Below are 17,466 nucleotides of genomic sequence, written 5' to 3' on the forward strand. Positions count from 1 at the left end.
ATAGATTAGGTAGCTGCCCCCCGAGGATAGGTTAGGTAGCTGCCCCCCCCCCCCAGGATAGATTAGGTAGCTGCCCCCCCAGGATAGGTTAGGTATCTGCCCCCCAGGATAGGTTAGATTAGGTAGCTGCCCCCCCCCCCAGGATAGGTTAGGTAGCAGCCCCCCCCCCAGGATAGATTAGGTAGGTAGCTGCCCCCCAGGATAGGTTAGATTAGGTAGCTGCCCCCCCCCCAGGATAGGTTAGGTAGGTAGCAGCCCCCCCAGGATAGGTTAGGTAGCTGCCCTCCCCCCAGGATAGATTAGGTAGTTGCCCCCCCCAGGATAGATTAGGTAGTTGCCCCCCAGGATAGGTTAGGTAGGTAGCTGCCCCCCAGGATAGGATAGATAGGTAGCTGCCCCACAGGATAGGATAGGTAGGTAGCTGCCCCCCAGGATAGGATAGGGTAGGTAGGTAGGTGCTGTATATGAAGGGGGGAGCCGCAGCCCGACCTCTCCCTCCCTTCCTCTCCCCGGGCCCCCCCTCAGATGCAGAGTGAGCGCGCACGGAAGCGCTGTAGGCAGAACTCACCTCCGTCCCTGCGCCGCTGATCTCCTCCCACTGCATAGATGCTGATACACACTGCTTCCTGTTTAGCTGGAAGCAGTGTGTATCAGCTTCTATGCAGAGAGGAGATCAGCGGTGATTGGAACGCAGGGACAGAGGTGAGTTCTGCCTACAGCGCTTCCGTGCGCGCTCACTCTGCATCTGAGGGGGGGGGGGGGCCCGGGGAGAGGAAGGGAGGAAGAGGTCGGGCTGCCCTCCCCGCGGCTCCCCCCTCCCAATAGCGCTCACGGGCCGCACGGTCGGCACTCCAAACAGACGTGCCCCCCCCCCCACGGGCCCCTCCCCCGCCTCTTCAGGAGCCAGGCCCGGTCGCCACGGCGACCGTTGCGACCGCGGGCACTACGCCACTGGGGATGTTCCTCTACAAGACAGCATCAAAGCTTTGGCATTTAAAAAGCGAGAAAATATACCTTAATAAAAGTATAGGCTATACATATTTAAATCACATTGATCATATGTCTGCTTTTCAGGCGTGATCAAGTCTTAGATAAAGAGTACATTCTTTTGGCTAAAAAAGCAGATAACAGATCACAGATAGATAAGTAATGCTTAGTAATCTATGTTCACAGGATAAAGTGATAGCGGGAAGCTGTCACAGAACTCCAGTATACCATATACAGACTGCTGACTGATAATGTGGACTGGGTCAATCAATGTGTGGAGGAGGCCTCTGCACGGAAGGGGATGAAGTTTGGGGAGAGGGGCAGAGGAGTAGAATCCAACTGAGAGGTGATAAATGAAGGTATGGCAGCATGTTCTGTTCATGGGGATTTCCTTTTTAATACTTTCAAATTGTTACCAGCTGTGCACAGAGCAGGTCAGAGGATAGGTACAGTACATGGGTAAATGTACAGCATGTTTGTATAGTGAGGGGGTGTACTGCATGTAGGTCAGTGCAAGTGTACATCATTTGTGTACAGGACACTTAAGTGTACAGCATGTGGTTAAGCATACAGGGCATAAGTGTACACGTATATATACACACACACTCACACACACGGCTGGTGCGCATCAAGATCGCTTTTGAGCACTTTTAAAAACATTTGAAAAATGTTTGGCTAATGTATTTGAATGGGATGGATCACACCAGAGCTATGTGATTTTCTCCCAAACGCAAACACATTTCTGAGACGATTTAGCCTGAATGTTAAAGTGAACCTCCGGACTAAAAATCTACTCAGCAGAACTGAAAAGGCTTGGTGTTTCTTTAACAGTTTCAAGGCATCAGAACTTTGTTTTTCTTACCAAAGCATCATTTTTAGCTGCATTTTTAGCTAAGCTCCACCCATCAGAGAAAACTGCCCGGGCTTTTCTTCCCCGATGCTGTGCAAAGCATAATGGGATTTCCTTTGTTGTTATTCATGTTGCCTAGCAACTGGGAGGGGTGATCAGCACACAGGACAGTTGGAACTGTGTCTCATGCTCCCTATCACCTCCTTTCAACCAAAAAAGATGTCTGCCCTCATGAAATCAAACATTTGCCTTTTCTTTTAAAACAGGGTGGGTAAGAGATTATATTACCTATCTATTTTAATTAACATAAATAATGTAACTTAATGACAGTATGTTTGTTTAGGCTGAAGTTCCTCTTTAAAGCTGGCCATACACTGGCCCGATTTGCGCCCGTTTCGACAGCAGATTCGATCACTGGGATTGAATCTGCTGCCAATCGTTCACGCTAAACGCACCCGCTGATCCGATTTCCTCCCGAAATCGGATCGGTCCGTCGATCACGCCGTGCGGGAAATTACCGTCGATCGCCCGCGGGTAGGGAGCACGTTGTTAGCGGCGGCCGATCCGATCAAGTATACATTACCTGACACTGGCTCCCGGGCATCTTCTCCGCTCTGCACCGCTCTGTTCCTGCTTCCATCCCAGTGTACATCAACTTCCTATGTCACTCCAGTGACCAGGAAGTTCATATAGAGGGCGCTCTATTTGAACTTCCTGGTCACGGAGTGACACAGTGTACGCTGGGATGCGGTGCAGGATGCTGGGATGCGTGCAGCGCGGAGAAGAGGACCCGGAACCAGCTTCAGGTAATGTATACGGGGGGGGGGGGGGGGACAGGCGGCAGGAGCAGCTCAACAGATTGTGATCGGTTTCAGCCTGAAACCGATACACAATCTGTTTGCAGTAAAGGCAGCCATACGATCTTTTTCTGATCAGATTCGATCAGATAGGGATCTGTCAGTTGGTCGATCTAATGGCAAATCGACCAGTGTATGGCTACCTTAAATATAGGAAAGTGGAAAATCACTCTGAAAAGCACTAGATCATAGCGATTTTCTAAGCGTTTTTGTTACAGAAGCTGTTCAGTTCCAGCTCTACTGTAACAAAAAATAAAAAACAGTACACTAAAATGCTCCAAAAATCGCTAGGCTGGATTAGCAAATTGCTACGCACATGCCTAGAATCACTCTGAAAAATCACTAGAAAAAGCGATGAGCGGTTTGCGATTACGCTAGCACTTTTTGGTGTGCCCTGGCCCACACACACAGAGCAGACTGACTGACCAATATAAAGTTAAATCTACACACATATATTTATTAAAGACATTGTGCCCCTGGTCAGCAACTGCATATGGGAGACAGGGCTTAAATGTGTGTGTAATTCCTTCTCTCCAAAGAAGAATGGTCCTTCTAACATCCTATGCAGTTGCCAAATAGAGGCACAGTGCTCACTAGGTATGGGCAATGATACAAATAATTTCCAGTTGATGCAGAATTATGCAAATTTTGTATACAGCTTGAAAATGAACCAATCAAATTCCACTTTGGTGGGGGGGGGGGGGATTGGCGCACCAAGAGCCCAGTATACTGTAGTATGTACTGGAAATGTGAGAATGAGAAAGTAAGTATGATGTTATACTCACAAGTATGGGTTATCGTCCAGGTAACCACTATTTAGGCAGGTGGGGAGTATTAGACCTGTCCCCACTAAGGATTAACCACTTGCCACGGCGGCAGCCCCAGGACCGCCTAACGCCGATTGGCGTAAAGTCCTGGGGCTTGCATTTGCAGGAGATCGCGCGCACGCTGCGCGCGCATCTCCTACTTGGTGGGCGGAGCGGAGCTCCGCCTTCAGTCTCCGAGCGGCGATTGCCGCTTGGGAGACTGTAACGGCGAAACCGCCGCTTAATTGCATTGTACAGCGCTGCGATCGGCAGCAGCGCTGTACTGTGACACGGCTGTCCCCCTGGAGGGGAAGAGAGCGATCGGCTCTCATAGGCTGAAGCCTATGACAGCCGATCGCCGTTATTGGCTGCCTGGGGGGTGGGAGGGATGGAGTGAATAAGATACATTAAAAAATGCAGAAATTTAATTAAAAAAAAAAAATAACATAAATATTTATATAAACAAAAAAAAACACTGCAGGGGCTATCAGACCCCACCAATAGAGAGCTCTATTGGTGGGGACAAAAGGGGGGGGGGGGATCATTTTTGTGCTGTGTTGTGCGGTCCTGCAGCTTGGCCTTAAAGCTGCAGTGGCCAATTTTGAACAAAATTGCCTGGTCACTAGGGGGGTTTAAGCCCACGGTCCTCAAGAGGTTAAGAAGCCGCTCTCTGTTGTTCAGAAGAATAGGCCAAATCCTCTCCACCAGGGGTGGACACGGTAATTATACAGTAGTACAAAGGCCCCAGTAGTGTAAAAATAGATAAAAACTTTAAAAATAGCGGGGTTAGTGGTGGACTTGCCTCCCCAATGTAGACACAAGGCTATAATGAGGAGTAAAAAAACTCATGTGATCTGGTAGATAGCTAAGCACCTCTCAGAGCAGGATATTGGACTCGATACACAAACTTGCGGTAATATTGCCATGCACAGACATCACACGGCAATATTACCCTTACTACCAGCACTGTGTACTGTGATTTATGCTGTTAGTGCAATGCGTGGTACTTAACTAGCATGACTGTTGCTATGGTAAAGCACACTATTAATGGCAACTCTTATTAGTAACGTGTGTTATCATAGCAACCGTTGCGCTAGGCGAGTACTGCAGGTCGCTCTAATATCGTAACTCGCTCAACACCGTGCCAGTAGTGAGGGCTCATTCAAATCTAGGGTGTTTTCGCCTTTTTTCAAGCACAGGAGATTTTCAAAATCGCCCACAAAACGCTTGTGCAATGAATCTCCATGAGAAGGTTCATATCAGCGCATTTCGTCTGCTTTTCGCTTCCCGAGGCGGTGCCTGTACCATTTTCGGGGCAATTTTGCTACAATGGAAGGTATAGGAAAAACGCAAAACGCTGACAAATCTTTTTTTTTTTTTTAATTTACCGATTGCATTTGCATTTTTAAGAATAAATATTTATAAGTATAAGAATAGGTATTTATTCTTAAAAACGCAAACGCAATCGGCAAATTAAAAAAAACAAAACGATTTTCCGGGTCAAAGAGTTCACTTCCTGACTGACGTCAGGAAAAGAAAAAACGGAATCGCTTACAAAAGCGCTTTGCACAAAACAAAATCAGGGGCGTAGCAATAGGGGGTGCAGAGGTAGCGACCGCATCGGGGCCCTTGGGCCTGAGAGGCCCTGAAGAGCCCTCCCTCAACTACAGTATTAGCTCTCTATTGGTCCTGTGCTCATAATAATCACTTCTATAGATACTTTGAATAGTGGTAATCATTAACAAGCTGTTCCCCACCCCTTTCTTGCACCTCTGACACTGTGGTTGCCATTGGCAGGTTTTGTTGCACCATATTAATTGTTATTTATAGCGTGCTTGGGGGGGGGGGCCTCATTGTAAAACTTGCATCGGGGCCCACAGCTCCTTAGCTACGCCACTAAACAAAATCGTAACGCACAGTGAAGCGCCGGGAGGGGGAAAAAAGCACAAAAAAAGAAAATCGCTGCCATCAACCATTTGGATTTTAGATGTGAACAGAGCCTTAAGGTAACAGTGCCGTACAATGTTTGTGCACGGCAATATTACCGCAAGTTCATGCATCAACCCCTTAACCACTTCAGACTATCTGGACGACTATAGTCGTCCAGATAGACACCGCTCAAGTCTAACTGGATGTGTATACACGTCCAGTGTTACAGCATCGGTTGCACGCATGACCACCACTCGTTCCCGGCGGCATGTTTCTGTCGACGATTGGGGAAGGGGAGCAAGGGTTCCCCAAACCAATCGCACTGCCTGGAATGAATGAACATGACCCCGGTCAGGGATCATGTCCATTCATAATAATGAAAGTTAAAAAACTTCTTGTGCCGGAAAGTTAAATTTCACACACCACACATTTTTACTAATAAAAAATACAATGAATCCCCTCCAAAACCCCATTCCAAATGAATGGGAGGAGAGCTGACAGGTGAAAATGACTTTAGGTGTTAAAATGGGTAAATAGTAAGGGTAAAATGGTCTGTAGGCTGAAGTGGTTAATCTTTTATGATCCTATCTGTTGAAATTTCCAACCCAAAGCAGAGGTGTTCCCCCAGCAAAACTTTGATAGGGTCCACTTATCGTCCACACTTCTCCCAACCCCACCCCCTTGTGGTCATTAAACAATTGTGGCCATTGTGATCCCCCACCTAGGAAGGCCACGAAAACACCTGAGCTGGAGGATGGGTTAGATGCCTTCTCTGGAAATTGGTTAAGTAGTCGGGGTACCCCTATAGTCGCAGGGACTCTTGCTCCCCTATAGTTACTCCTCTGGCCTAAAGGATATTCAAAGTGAACCCGAGGTGAGAGTGATATGGAGGCTGCCATATTTGTTTCCTCTAAACAATACCAGTTGCCTGTCAGCCCTGCTGATCTATTTGACTGCAGTAGTGTCTGAATCACACCAAAAACAAGCATGCAGCTAATCTTGTCAGATCTGACAATAATGTCAGAAACACCTGATCAGCTGCAGGCTTGTCCAGGGTCTAGGGCTGAAAGTATTAGAGGCAGAGGATCAGCAGGATAGCCAGGCAACTGGTATTGCTTAGTAGGAAATAAATATGGCAGCCTCCATAAAACTCTCACCTTGGGTTTACTTTTAAAACTCTTGATCTTATGGAGGAATATGACTGTACGCATACTGATATTTTGGAGCAACTTTATTGCTTAGTGTAAACTGCCAACAATGTGGTTTGATCCCTTTATGTGAAGCTCATCGGATTTTTCCATAACATATTCTGACCTAACTACCACCCCTGAAGAAGTGTCCATTGTTCGTGAAAGCCACTGGGTTACTTGTATGATAAATATATGAAAGCTTATTGAGTAATACATATTTGTACAATATGCAGTTTCCTCTGCTTACATTGTTATGTCATCAAACCTTGAACTTGGACAATTGTAGATAGTATTGTTATTATTATTGATTTATATAGGTGATCATGTTCTGTAGCACAGTACAATACAAAATCAAACATGCCATCTAACAATGTAAAAACAAAAAAGTCAAAATATCATTTTATTTGTTAGTCAATATTGTCTTCGCCTATTTAAAATCCTGTTTTAACCACTTCATTCCACAGGCTGAAGGGAACAAATGCTCTTGCACATTTACATGCATGAGCGCTCCTGTGGTGCACAAGGACGTATATAAACATCTTATTTGCATTAAACGTGCACAAATAGGACATTTATAACCATCCGTGTTATAGGAAGTGGTTAAAGCGGTATTGTCACCATAAAAATTAATTTCAACAGCAACTGGTCTGAATGTATTAAGTGATAAAGATGCTAATACTACTTTCAAAACGTTTTCTACTGTTATGGTTTGGAGTTATCACATACCTTAGGAGCACTGGCCTTCTAACAGGCTGGACGACCACTTGCGATTGCAAAATCACTCTCAAAATGCTGAGAGCAATTTTGCATTTTAAAATGGAGCAATTACGGAGCGATTTAGAAGAAAGCAATTTGGGGCCTGCACTATCCTCTAATAAATCACTCAAATAATTGAACAGGACCTGCATTTTTGATTTTGGCAACTGGCAATTGCTCGGTTTGACTTTAATTAGCCTAGCACAGCTCTAAAAGCACTGTAGTGGGCCAAAACCCTCAGTGATTTATTTGGCTTCAGAAATCAAGAGACTCAAAGAGAAACCATAACCAATCATTGAACTTCATCCCAATCAGTAGCTGATACCCCCTTTCCCATGAGAAATCTTTTCCTTTTCTCAGACTGATCATCATGGGGCTCTGTATGGCTAAGATTGTGGTGAAACCCATCCCACAGTGTGATGTCAGGACCATGTTGATCACTGGTTCTGTCTCCTCCCTAATCCATTTTGTCACATATAGCCATTATTATTATTATTTAGTATTTATATGGCGCCCACGTCTTCCGCAGCCATGTGCAGAGTATTTTGCCTTATCACTTAACCTCCTGGGCGTTCAATTTCCCCAGGATCTCTGTACAAAAAGTGATAAAATTATTTTTTTTTAACTTTTTTTTCCCTGTAACTTGCCAAAATGTGTCAAGCAAGGGTCTAGTATACAGTGCAGGAGAGTATTGATGTGTATGCACGTTCATACTGTTCACAGCATGTTTTGTATGGACGGAAAATCTGTCAATACTGCTGGGGAGGTTAACTGTCCCTCAGAGGGGCTCACAATCTAATCCCTATCATAGTTATGTCTATGTATCGTGTAGTTTATGTATTGTAGTCTAGGGCCAATTTTAGGGGTAAGCCAATTAACGTATCTGTATGTTTTTGGGATTTGGGAGGAAATTAGAGTGCCCGGATGAAACCCATGTAGACACGATGAGAACATACACAGGGCAGATAATGCCCTGACTGAGATTCGAACCGGAGACCCAGCGCTGCAAGGCAAGTGTGGCAACCACTACGCTGCCACCGTGCTGCCCATTATTGTAATAAACTGTGCTGCCCATGTAGGTCTTTGAAGTTGTTCAGTAATTGAGGCAAGTTTTAGCTACAGACTCAGCCCACAGGAGGTGGGAGTCCTTCAGGTAATTCAGTACTCAAGTCACTTGGCATACTTATTTCCAAAATTTAAGAGAAGCTTTGTGGTGACATAAGACAGCAGTCCCTGTCTCTGTTTGAAAACTGTGTATTAAAGGTTATGAAGCTGGCCCAGACTACTGGATTTATCTGATTTACCCTTGTGAGATGAAAAAAGAGCTAAGTGGCATTCTGTGTGGGTATCCTCTGTAACGGAAGAGATGGTAGTAGATAAACTTGTATGCTATTAATAAAATACCGGTTCTCTCTCCAAAGGTTCTCAGCAGATTGATGCACAGAAGCATTGCATTCACATTCAGCGGCAGTTCTCATTACTAGCATACAGAGCTCGCATAAGAACCGGAGTAATTGAAACTTCCACTTGACTTCCTCCACCTCCCACTGTGGCATGGTCTGTATTATCTATCCACAGGCTGTACACATAAAATTAAACATAGCTGCAGACCTTTTTTCAATGTGTTATCTTTACCGTCTCCTCAATGTCTCGAGGACACGCAGTAAAATAAATCTGTGATTGTTGATGCCCATGTCTACTAGTACTGTTCCAGTGAGGAATGGGAGAGCATTTCCTGAGGAGTAATCTTATTGCTCAGCCTCTCAGTGCTAAAGCAAAAAGTGCGTGCACTATCTAAAGGAGGGCAGATTGCTGTAATGATGTACAAAGTCCTCATCCATAACAGACATAAGTATCTTAACCACTTCACTACTGAGGGGTTTTTCCCCATTTGTATTAAAGCAATTTTCAGCTTTCAGCGCTCCTTCCATTCGTTTGCCTATAACTTTATTACTACTTATCACAATGAAATGATCTATATTTTGTTGTTTTTTACCACCAATTAGGCTTTTTTGGGTGGTACATTTTGCTAAGAATTATTTTATTCTAAATGCATTTTCTGTTTCAAAAAACGTTTATTGAGGTTTTTAACATAATACAAAATAACATTCACTTAGAACATATGAGCCATAGGAATAGAAGGTACAAGCAACCACACATTAGATGATGGATCTGTCATAGATAGTATTTAAGGATACCAGTAGCACAGTGGCCACATATACAGATATCCGACTTATAAGAAGCTCATTACTACCGTGGAGCTCTAAATGCATTTTAATGGGGGGAAAAAAGGAAATAAAATCATTATTTCTCAGTTTTCGGCCATTATATTTTTAAAGTAATACATGCTACTGTAATTAAAACACACACATTTTATTTGCCTATTTGTCCCGGTTATTAAAACGTTTAACATATTTCCTTAGTACAATGTCTGGTGCCAATATTTTATTTGTAAATAAAGGTGCATTTTTTCAATTTTGCATCCATCACTAATTACAAGCCCATAATTTCATAAATGACATTAGTAAACCCTTTTGACATACATATTAAAAAAAAAAAAAGTTCAGTCCCCAAGGTAACTATTTATGTATTTTTTTATTTGTCTTTTTTTAACCCTCCTGGCGGTATAAAAAAATCTGCCAGGAGGGAGCGCAGCAGTTTTTTTTTAATTTTTTTTTCCTATATCATGTAGCGAGCCCAGGGCTCAGCGGCATCCCCCCGCCCTCTTCGATCGCCTTCGGCGATCTCTGATCAGGAAATCCCATTCAAAGAACGGGATTTCCTGGAGGGCTTCCCCCGTCGCCATGGCGACGGGGCGGGATGACGTCACTGACGTCGGGACGCCATTGGGAGTCCCGGGCCACCCCTCGGCGCTGCCTGGCACTGATTGGCCAGGCAGCGCACGGGGTCTGGGGGGGGGGGCGTGCGGCGCGACGGATAGCGGCGATCGTGCGCGGGGCGGCGGCGATCAGTGTGCTGGCGCAGCTAGCAAAGTGCTAGCTGCGTCCAGCAAAAAAAAAATTAAACAAATCGGCAACTACGTTCGGGGTTACCGCCAAGGAGGTTAATGCATATATATTCATATATATTACTTAGGTAACCATGGGAGAGTGTGGGAGGTAAGGGGTTAATTTTAAATGTATATATGGGTCTTTTTATTAAATTAAATGTACTGTATGTAGGTGTAATTTTACTGTGTGTAGGTGTAATTTTACTATTTGGCCACAAGATGTCCAGGCGCATTATTTCCTATTAGCGTACTTTAAGTAAGCTAAGCAGGAAGTAATGCGTGGATGTGTTACTTCGGAAGTTATATAAGATTGCGGTATCTCATTGATGCCTGCGATTATCTTCCCGTTAACGGGTGGCGGTGAGTACGGCGGCGGGAGCGTGGGGGAGCAAGCGACTGCTATCCGCTGCCATTGACATCTACGTGACTGGGCAGGAACTGAAGTCCTGCCTGACATAGATATTCTGTAGTGAACCACAAAAGTGGTTAAGTGACTATAAAAAACAAAACTTCCAGTTTTATCTCCACATTTAGCACTAAATGCCTTTAAATGTATTTTTAAATAAAACAATAAATATATATTTGCTCACTGCTGCTATTTAAAATGCGAAAATTTGAGCTGAACAGATTTAGCTCCTCACTCTGCTTCCCCTCCTAAATAACAAGAATATGTAGTCGGTAGGGTTGGGAGAGCATTGCCAAGCTGACCTGCCCAGCCCCCGTTACATGGGCCGCCCCCCCCCCCCCACACACACACACACACACACATGACCCGAGAAGGGGGATGAGGAGGGAATGGACACCTGTGATTCAGTGCAGTAGAAAATTCAATATCTTAGATAATTATGCATATTTAAAATGTATTTACTACTAAGCACCTTCATAAAATGAGCATTTGAACTTGGGCATTGAACCAGATTAGTTTCTGTACTCTGACCATTATTTTTGCATGTTATTCTGTCAAATTAACATGCTCGTCTGATTTCCAAGACTAAATTGTTGCACTAAAGGATCACAACCTCATTTGAAGTAAGTTGGAATTTCTCTGGTGGTTGTGCAGCTTGGGCTTTCCTGCAAACAGGGGTGAGGAGAACCAGCGAGAGTCAATTAAAGCAGCGCTACAAATGCTTTGCTTTAATTGAATGTTCAGATACCTGCTGGTACACGAACACTGAAGGGGAATTTATACATAAAAAGCCCAGAGTATATCTTGCTGTAAGCTCCACTCCCTTATCTTCAGTTACTGGTGACAGGTCCATGTCAGTCCTTCTGGACCTGCCCATCCTTTTGTTTATTTTGCGCATGCATCGCACACCCTTCACCCATGTGACCGTGTCACATCCTCCATTCTGCAGCAGTGTTAAAAGACAACTCAAGTGAAAGCGATATAGAGGCAGCCATATTTATTTCCTTTTAAGCAATAGTTGCCTGCCAATCTTGCCAGTTGCCTGCCAATCTTGCTGATCCTCTGCCCCTAATACTTTTAGCCATAGACCCTGAACAAGCATGCAGCAGATCAGGTGTTTCTGACATGATTGTCAGATCTGTCAAGATTAGCTGCATGCTTGTTTCTGGTGTTATTCAGACACTACTGCAGCCAAATAGATCCACAGGGCTGCCAGGCAACTAGTATTGTTTAAAAGGAAATAATTATGGCAGCCTCTATATTCTTCTCACTTCAGTTGCCCTTTAACAGTGTAAGTTCTGCAACAGCTTGGCAGTCCAGTGCTTCCCCCTGTTTGCATGCAAGCAGGGACATAACTGTAAATCACTGGGCCCCCAACAAAACTTTGGATGGGGCCCAGTCCTGCCAAACACCCTCCGCCCATCCCCACCCCCATGCAGATAAAAACAGGCAGCAGTAAAGCACTGTAGCCATTTTCTCTATCAATTACTTTAGCTTCTGTGATAAAACGTGCTTGATTTCACACATGGGGCCTGATTCACAAAGCGGTGATAACCAAGTTATCACGCCTAAAAGACTTTAGGTGTGATAACCTTTGCATCGCTGAGTTAGCACCGCTTTGTGCTGGTGATCGCGCGCAAAGTCCCGTGCGCAAAGTTTTGCGCGCGCAATCACGCAATTCCGCGCGTAGCGCCCATAGGGTTTAATGGGCGCATCGCGCTGCGCGACTGCGTGCGCAAAACTTTGCGTGTGTGAATTTCGCGCGAGTTTCTTCTTATCGTGCCTAAACTGAGTTTAGGCGTGATAAAGGGCTTTTCACTGGCGTGCAAACAGTTTGCACCACTTTGTGAATCAGGCGTGCATAAAACTCATACAGAAAACTGACAGACGAGTGTGCTCCTAGCCTCAGGTTATTACACTCACTCTGTCCATTTCTGATGGAGCATTACTGCCCCTTTAGACTCCTCCTGCATCACTACAGTACACAGCACTTGGGAGGGGTAGAGAGTGTAGGGGCTGAGCGCTGTACAGAAGAGCTTGCTGCACACTGAATAGTGACTGTCTACAAATGTTTGTCTGCAAAACTTTGCATGATTCTTTATGAACGGCTGAGCAGATGCAGTAGTTAGAACAATTGTGCAGAGAGCAGAATTTGTCAGTCTCTCAGGATGGGGCCCCCTGTGGCTTCAGCCCCCCCCCCTCCCCCCCATCGGGCTGCATCCCTTGCACAGTCTATTGTTACACCCCTGCATGCAAGAATGTAATTGTGCATGCTCAAAATAAAGTATGCTGAGGAACAGAAAGGTGGTGCCATAGCAGGCCCCCAGAGGTGCTTATAAAGGCATAAGGACAAGGAGCAGCTAGCTGAGCACTGTTAGGCTGCTGTTACTCTCAACAAAACTGAAAACAACTGTAAGGTATGATTATATTTATAAAATAAATTTTAAGGGAACCTGAACTGAGTAAAATTATTTTAAAAAAACACATGATGTAGCTGCAAATAACATTACATAGTTACCTTGCCATCAGTTCCTCTCAGAAGCTCACCATTTTCTTCTTACAGTTATCCCTTCTAGTTCTGACAAGATTTTGTCAGAACTGAAATATACCAGTTGCTGTCAGTTGTATATCAGCTGCTGTCAATTACAACTGAAAGTGCAAGGTAATGTCCATGTTAACAATGTGCTGACCAGGAAGCTGTTATGAGGTAATGGCCATCTTAAAAATGGAGGACAGAGAATTTCATTGACCACAGTGGACAAATGGGACGCAGGACAGGAGAAAGGGATTTGATGAGTAGACTACATGGGTGGCAAGTATGACCTGTGTATGTTTTATTTTGACTTTTTATTTTCAGTTCAGGTTCTCTTTAACTCCTTTCGGAACAACGGCTCTGGTCTGGACCAGAGCCTTTTTTTTCTTTTTTCACTTCCTGATCCCTGTAATTGGCTCACAGTGATCAGGAGGTCAGGAGCCAATAAAAATGGCTTCTGACCAAGTTACAGAGCTCAGCTGTCTTTAAACAACGGAGATCTGTGCTGGTGGGAAATTGTGCTATGTGCACAGGATTGGGCAGTGTTAAAACTACGCCATATCAGGCTTAGGCAGCCATCAGCGCGGCGTAGTTTTAACTACGGCAGGTCTCGAACCGGTTACCATATCATTCAATTAATTTATTATTTATTTTACTCCCCCTGAACACATGGGAGCACCATCTGTGTTTACAAACACTTAGTACTATAGTTTAGGCTTGTGGTTTTTTACAATGCATGTTGTGTGGAGCATATGATAATTTGCAGAGCCTAAATTATTTCTACTTTTGCATAATTCATCTTTTATTTCCTGGATGTCTGGTTTTGCAATGCAGACTTCCTGTACATTTGCAGCTTGATTGGACTGAATGGGGTTCGGTGAACTGTCTAAACTTCTCACCCATCCCATCATCACCAATAGGTGAATAGTCAAGTAGGAGGTTTACAAATGCTGAGGGAATCAGAGAGGGTGAACTAGGTCCACTCTTACTATAACTATTTACAGGATTCTGTATACTATTGTACACAACACTTCTTTGGTTGTACTTGATCACCTGACAACTTCCTGTTCCTTGAAGCCCCAATGGCTATGAATGCACATCAAGTCTGATGACTAGTGGCATGAACACAAACAGGAGGGGAACGCTTTATAGACATCCCTTATCACATTTCACATGCAAATAAGAGATCCCAAGACATCACAGATATGTGAGAAAGGATGGTAATACCATACCTCCCAACTTTTGGAGCCAGGAGAAAAAGGGACACTAAGCCCCGCCCTTGCCACACCTCCAACCACGCCCTGAATTTACATGTAACGGCAACAGTATACTGCTGTATCTGGTGCCTACATTTCCAGACACTTCTTTTCTATGGCAACTACCTGAGATGTTGGGTAATCCAGCCCTGGTCTCCCCATGTAGATATTCTTAAAAAAAATAATTAGGATGTATCTTTTGTAAAAGGTGCCCTCAGTAAGCTAATTAAGCCTCAGGTTAGATGTCATCATAACAACCTTACCATGCAGCCTCTCTACTGATCTCCTGTTTCCTTCACGGCTCAGGATCTTCTTGTCTCCTCCCCAGCCCCTTCCAGCTGAGACTCGCTTCTCCCCTTCTCTCCTCCTGGCAGAGGCTCCTCTTTCCTCCCACTGAGTGAGCTGATCTTCTCTCCTCTTTCAGATGACATGCCCATGCAGACCCCCTCCTGGCTGGCTCTCACGTGCAGCAGCAGCACACTATATGCGTGTCTGTGTGTGGGCTGCTTCTCAGCTGACTCGTCTCTGCCTCCTCCTCCCTCCGCTATCAGCTACGGCTCTCTCTCCTAGAATTGTCTTCTGCACACTCCTCTATATTTACATGAGCCCGACTGGCTTATACATCTTATCCGCTCTCGAGCTCCCCCTCCTCTCTTCCATGGCCATAAAAAGCAGATTTGCCTGTGTATGCCTCCGTTCAATGACGCTCACAGGTACACTTCTGCTATTGGCCTAAACTCTTCTGTGAGGGCGGGACATTTGACCAGTGCCCTGTGATGCCGTGACTCCGTCTCCAAATCGGCAGTGTCACGGGGAAACCGTGACACTTGTGAAGTCTGGCCATACCCTTAACGATTTTTTTCCTATCAATATCCTGTAGATTCGATCACTCTAATCAAACCTTCTAGAAATCGATGCCACAAATGATGGTTTGGTTTGGCAAATTGGTTGAATCGGTCAATTGCACAGACAAAAGATTTCACTCGATTGGCAGTGGGTGGGAGCATGTCGGTAGCTGTACTTCAATAACAAAAACAAAAGACCGAGAGCCCAAATTGTGCAATATCTTCAAACAGTTGGATTATAAATTATTGATAAAGGTTATACTCACAAACATAGGTTGCCCCTAGGCAACCACTCCATATGCCAGTGGGGAGAATTAGTACCTGACCCCACTCAGGTATAAGATGTCGCTCTCTGTAGATAGAAATCAGGAAGAACTCCTTGCCACCATAGGTGGATCACTTGTTATTAGGATGCAGACCAGAGGCGCCAAAAGAGTAAAATGTAACGGAATTTAAAAATGGGGGGAGATTGTTCATCACGACTCACCACCCATAACACCAAGAACCAGCATAAGACTCAGTGTTCAGATGAACAAAACAATTTATTGGAGTACTGGTCTGCATCCTAATAACAAATGTCGGTAGCTGTGTTTGTTTTTGGGACGACCGATGTGCAAAGTGATGATGCTTGTCTTCTCCCTAACTGTTCCCGGGCCGCTCCTTTCTGTCTCTTTTTTTCACCACTCGTGCCCTGGAACAGCAGAGGCCTAGTGAGTACATGGTCATGTAAAGCACATGCCATCCGGCCTCTAGCGTTTGGCCTCTAGTTTGCCAGTTGCCACAGGACACAGGCGATGGGGAGGAGAGCCCAGGCAGCAATAGAGAGAAGACACACATTGGAGGACAGGTGAGTGTAAGCTACGCTGCCAACACTCTGCAGGGTACACATAGATGAGGGAGACCTGTTGAAATCTACTGAAAATCTATGTACAGCGTTTGGAAGTATTTGAGGGATTGATCTGATTGTCGAATCTGGTGGCCATCGATTAGTGTGTGGCTAACTTTAGACTGCCACCAAGGACTATAAGAAGGCAGGGGAAGCTGTCAGACCCGTAGTAATGCTAATGTACAAGGGTGTACATGATCAGACTACTGTTACAAGGAATGTATTTGAAACTGTAGGTAAACATGTGGTTCTCGGATCATTTCAAGGAGATAAAATCACAAAATAATTATATTTGTATTGTTTCTCAGTTGGCAGTTTGCACATCTAATGTTGTTACATCAAATCAATTCTATTATCCTGTAAATTTCTTGGTTGCCGCAGCTGTCATTAGTTATACATTGGATGGTATTTCAGGGTGCCCTACTGAGAAAGCAACGTATGATGGTCTCTCACCAATCCTTAAGGCGGACCTGAACTCAGAACGTCCTCTCTGCTCTAAAAGATAAGCATAATAACCGTTACACATTTTTTATTTTTGTTACAGCTGATACAAATCCTGCAATAAATCTGCAGTGTGTCTACTTCCTGATTCATGGATGCAGACATATTGTTAATATCCTGTGCTTTCAAATGAGCTGCCATCTTTGCCACGGCACTCATGTGACACGGGGAGAGATCAGATTACAACTTGTGATTAGACACAAATGAGGGGGAATTAGACAGGCTAAACTAGTGTTTCTCAAACCTGTCCTCCCCAACAGTGCATGTTTTGCAGGCAACCTCACGTATGCACAGGTGGTGTAATTAGGTGGTGTAATTAGTGTCTCATCTACATGGAATCCACTTAGCTGAGACACTAAATATCCCACCAGTGCATAGGTGAGGCTGCCTGCAAAACATGCACTGTTGGGGAGTCACGAGGACAGGTTTGAGAAACATTGGGCTAAACGCGCTAAATACATACAGGAGGCATTTCTCTATGTTTTCCTTCTGTCCTGTGCAAGAGTTCAGGTCCATTTTAAGAAACCTCAGGTGATAGACATATGGAGACTACCATATTTATTTCATTTTAAACAGTAACAATTGCCTAGACGTCTTGCTAATATTTATAGTCAGCAGTGTCTGAATCAAACACCAGAAACAAGCATGCATATA

The 17,466-nt window shown here is 44.6% G+C and overlaps 1 protein-coding gene across 12 annotated transcripts in view; it reads left to right on the forward strand.

The window, feature by feature from the left end:
• Positions 1-17,466, forward strand: part of THRA (thyroid hormone receptor alpha) — a 1,122,562-nt gene that overhangs the window by 184,574 nt on the left and 920,522 nt on the right. Inside the window, exon 1 of one of the 12 annotated variants that reach the window (XM_068262443.1) lies at positions 1,208-1,346. The exons of the other annotated variants lie outside the window; for them this stretch is intronic. The gene's annotated coding sequence lies outside the window, so the exon portion shown is untranslated. Of the gene's footprint in view, positions 1-1,207; positions 1,347-17,466 lie in introns of those variants that run through there. 12 annotated transcript variants of the gene reach the window in all.

The sequence above is a fragment of the Hyperolius riggenbachi genome, chromosome 12 (genome assembly GCF_040937935.1).
Source record: "Hyperolius riggenbachi isolate aHypRig1 chromosome 12, aHypRig1.pri, whole genome shotgun sequence".
In the NCBI taxonomy this organism is placed as follows: domain Eukaryota; kingdom Metazoa; phylum Chordata; class Amphibia; order Anura; family Hyperoliidae; genus Hyperolius; species Hyperolius riggenbachi.